The sequence below is a fragment of the Triticum dicoccoides genome, chromosome 2A (assembly GCF_002162155.2).
Source record: "Triticum dicoccoides isolate Atlit2015 ecotype Zavitan chromosome 2A, WEW_v2.0, whole genome shotgun sequence".
NCBI classification, from domain to species: Eukaryota; Viridiplantae; Streptophyta; class Magnoliopsida; order Poales; family Poaceae; genus Triticum; species Triticum dicoccoides.
In genome coordinates this window covers 750,374,298-750,378,659 of record NC_041382.1, presented here as the reverse complement: position 1 = coordinate 750,378,659, position 4,362 = coordinate 750,374,298, and the positions used below count along the sequence as shown (strand labels likewise).

At 44.2% G+C, this 4,362-nt stretch overlaps 2 pseudogenes; one reads left to right on the top strand and one right to left on the bottom strand.

The window, feature by feature from the left end:
* LOC119358304 overlaps positions 1-2,293 on the bottom strand; it is a 9,120-nt pseudogene extending 6,827 nt beyond the window's left edge.
* Positions 2,294-3,661: 1,368 nt separating this feature from the next.
* Positions 3,662-4,362, top strand: part of LOC119352251 — a 2,013-nt pseudogene continuing 1,312 nt past the window's right edge.

Sequence of the window (4,362 nt, the reverse complement as noted above, 5' to 3'; positions counted from 1 at the left end):
GGGGGGGGGGTTGCTTGCTGGCTTGGTTGGATTAAGTTTTTTTAACCCACCCCGCAGTCACAATCTCACATATATTGCCCCCATCACCCGTCGAAACAACCCTCTATTTTTGAAAATTCCTTCTTGTAGATCCTCAACCAGTCATGGCCAAATCCCTTCTTGTATGCCCTCAGAACCCATCTGATATACCTTCCACTGTACTGGCATCACCCCCACCTTACCTCCGCGTGCACGATGATTCAGAATCTCATATCGACAAGTTCACCACCGGCTCGCACTGGCCACCACTGTACTCCACATTATAGCAGAACTGGAAAGCTTGTAGGTGTCATGGCGAGGCACAGGCTCCCAGGTAAACTTTCTTTAGGCATATATGCATTTCTTGTTTTCACTTCTTATATTTCTCCCCATCAGGTGGTTCTTTAAGCTACTCTGTTCTGTGTGATATGTACTCCATCTTATATTCTTCACCATGTAAATCTATTTCTTTTTGTACAGTACTACATTACCAATATTAGTAACAGCTAATGCCGCATCAGGCTCTGGTACTTCATTTTCACGTATGATAATGGTGGGAAATGAATGGATGGTGATGGATTCAAGCTGCCTAACTAAAACGTGTTTTGGGTTTTCTAACATGAGTCAATGCTATTTGGCATATCCAACTATTCGACATGTCACCTTGCCAGAACAATGCTGAGAGCAATGCATATTGGCAGTGGAGTTTAGTAAGATTACTAGTATGAGGTATCATGTATTTTGGATTAAGTTTAGCCTAAATCGTTGCAACCCGATTGTCTGGGCAAGCGAAAAACTTTAAGGAATGCAGTTGGTACAGGGGGGAAAGGAGGGAATTAGAAACAAAAATGGCTGTAACTTGTTGGCTCATGTCTAATAACAACCATAGAAACTTGAAGTTCTTGGAATACGTTCTAGGAATTCTGAAGTGTATTGCAATTGAGAGATTGCTTGTGTTTATCTCAAATGTGTTTTTTTCTATCATGAAAATGCTAAAAATTATAGTAGTATACTGTTATGTGTAAGACATGGCTGTTCACTAATTGATCAAATAAACCCAGGTCATTGCCATAAATTATCATGAAATATTGATAGAGTTGCTTAGTTTTTTTAATCTACTTTTGGACCACTCAAGTTTTTCTCCAATATTTACTACGTCCTGGCATCAAAATACGTGACCCCATTTTGTTTCTTAATTTTGGAGGATTCAGATGAGAATTTACACAAGTTTATAATCTGTTTGCTCAAGCTAGCTACCCAAATGGTTTGTCGTACTGTTACGCAAAATAATTTGACAACAGAACTCCTGGAAATGTCGCACAGTAGTATATGAGTACATTCTAAATAGGATTTTCTCAATGATTTTAAGCTACAAAACAGGGAGTTAACAGGATAATATAGGATGGCATGGGTTTTGTAAAGTTAGAAATTAATGATACCTTTATGAGGTTGAGACAAGCAGAATGTTTGGTTCCTTTGTGAGCTGAATGCGCAGCGCTGCCCCGTTCTCTTCGCATTTTTGGCACTGAGAAGGAATGGATGAAGGCTCGTGTTCACTCTAGTTGGCTGCTATGTCATAAAAACTGAGGGTTCCTTTGACACCGTGATTGGATGCTGAGCCATAATATCCTGTACCAAATATCGGGAGGGCGGCATCTGATATTACCTTGCAGTCCAATGGAAGGTCATACATGAATCCATCAGTTGCCACCAAATACGAGAAGTGGCTTTTGTTGCTAAGGCAGGAGATTGGGCCGGCGATAGTATCGGTAGCTGAGGAAGAAGCATAGTAACCGCCTCTGTCATCATAGACGGGATACTGAGTAATCCCGCCTGGCGTGAACTCCCTTGAGCAGCCTACAAGCTTTCCAGTTCTGCTATAATGTGGAGTACAGTGGTGGCCAGTGTGAGCCGGTGGTGAACTTGTCGATATGAGATTCTGAATCATCGTGCACGCGGAGGTAAGGGGGGTGATGTTGAGGACGGTACCGGTGTAATTCATGGCGGTGACATTGCATGGGCCAAGAAGTGGGTGAAACATGATAGTGGCTTGACCTGAGCATGCTAGTTTCGCGCATGTTGCGCCACAGGATGATGATGTATTGCTGGAATCAAGCCGGAGTGGGAACCGAATCTCAGGTCCATCTTTGCTGCACCGGGACGGCAGACAGTTTCTGAAGAAATCTTGGTCATCCCAAGCTGCCGAAGCTGTGGCCATGTCAGTTCCATGGCTGACAAGGCAGACCACCAGGGCTGTGACAAGAAATATCCTCATCTTTCTCCTTCTGCTCTGCCAAGGTGGATGAAGGTAAGCCAGGTACTGTGATTACAAAGACATAAGAATAAATCAGTAGTCTAAGTTGTGCTTGCCTGGGTAAGAACTTCCTCCGTGCATGAATGAGCGCAGACTGCAAACCCACGTCGTTTCTAGTAAGTGAAATCGTTGTAGATGGAGCTTTGTAGAGTACATCACTACAGCAGAATCCCTGACCTGACACTGAAATGTTCAATCCCCTTGCCAACTCACAGCAGCATATGCCAGCATCCCTGCCTGATGATACTAACTAGGACTAGGAGGAGTCAACAAGGACCATATACATATGGAGCATCTCCATTGTGATGACATATGGCATATGGAGCATCCCCGTTGTGATGACATATGGCAGCAGCGATGTGGACGTTGGCCATCTCTGACCGGGTCTTTTCTACATGCTTTTTTTTAATTCCATCATCCCTGTATTTGTTGTGTTTGTTTTAACCCTCCTTTCTTTCCTTATAGTAACATCCCACATACACTGTGGGTGCTCCTGGAACTGTTATTAAAGGGTGAGAGGGTTGTGCCCACAACAAAGCCAGAACAAGATATAAACTGTTGACCATCGGTGATGCGTCCATGGTGGTTCGTGGTGCATTTCATGGTCACGGTTCTTGCTGTAGATGTTCAGGGGCGACTTGACATTACTGATAGTAGGTACGTCTGTGCTCCTTTCTCTTGTGGCCATCTCCAAGATGTCCGGTACCCTTTCCGCCTGCAAGGCGATCCACGGTGGTGCGGCTCTCCATTGTACGAGCTGACTTGTGGCAACAGCAGTGCTACAATTCAGATCAACACAGGGACATACTCTGTCACTGAGATCGACTACAAGTCTTCTTTCTTCTGGGTCGTGGACGCCAACTTGGACATGAACAGCAACTGCCCTCTTCCTCGCTGGGATCAGCGCCCTTATTTGTATGACCTCCAGCAGTTCGCCGGCTTTGTCGAATTAGAGCCTGTTTCAGCTACGTGGGCTAGCTTTGTGAATTGTTCACGAGTGGTCACGAACAATAGTGACTACACTCTACACACCGGTCGCTTGCCTGAGCACGAGGTCTTCTTTTGTACTCCCTCCGTCCGGAAATACTTGTCATCTAAATGAATAAAAGAGGTTGTATTTTAGTTGTCATCTAAATGAATAAAAGAGGATGTTTCCCGCAAAAAAAAAAGAATAAAAGAGGATGTATCTAGATGTATTTTAGTTCTAGATACATCCCCTTTTATCCATTTTGATGACAAGTATTTTCGGACGGAGGGAGTATATGTGTTGAACTGTTGATTAACTTTATTTCTGTTGGGAACCTTGAGCCTTCTTGCGGGTGCTTCGCCATGGCTGCTTTGGGTGATCGGAGCTTGGGATACGATAATGCAAGTCATGGAATTGTAGTAGAATCCCGGAGGAGAGGATTTGCTGTTAAGTTTCCTTTCAGATATGTGAGGAGGTTGGGGGGCTTCAAGGGCTGCCTAAAAGATCGCTTTGTGTGAGTTTGGGATCTATACACCGTACTTCTGTTTTGGAACATACATATGTACCTGACTTTTTTACATTTTCTCCATTGCCTGCAGCCTAGGCCCTGGATATTCTGTGGCTCATCGTGTCTCGCGTTGGATTGTGAGCATTTTGTTTGTCGATTTTGAAGTCTTGAGTTGCACATTTCGAACAACATTTCCTTCCAATGAACATCTCATCATAAAGTTTGCAATAGTAAACTCCACGACGATATTGAGGTTGATTGCTGGAACGTCGACAGAATTACATATACTAGCTACACAAGTAATTTCTTGGTGATCCCACGTAAAACTGTTCTATATGTGCAGTACTGTGCAGGTTAGTGGTTGCTCCCCTGGTGGTACTCTTCTTCCTAGGCCACAAATACTGGACAACAAGGATCACAATCGGTGCGGTTGACAAGTTCCTACGGATGCAGCAAATGATCGGTCCGACAAGCAGTGGCGGAGCCAGGATTCGAGTATAGGAGGGGCCGAGTACGTATATTGATCTAATCTCGTTGGTAATTACTCGTCGCTCC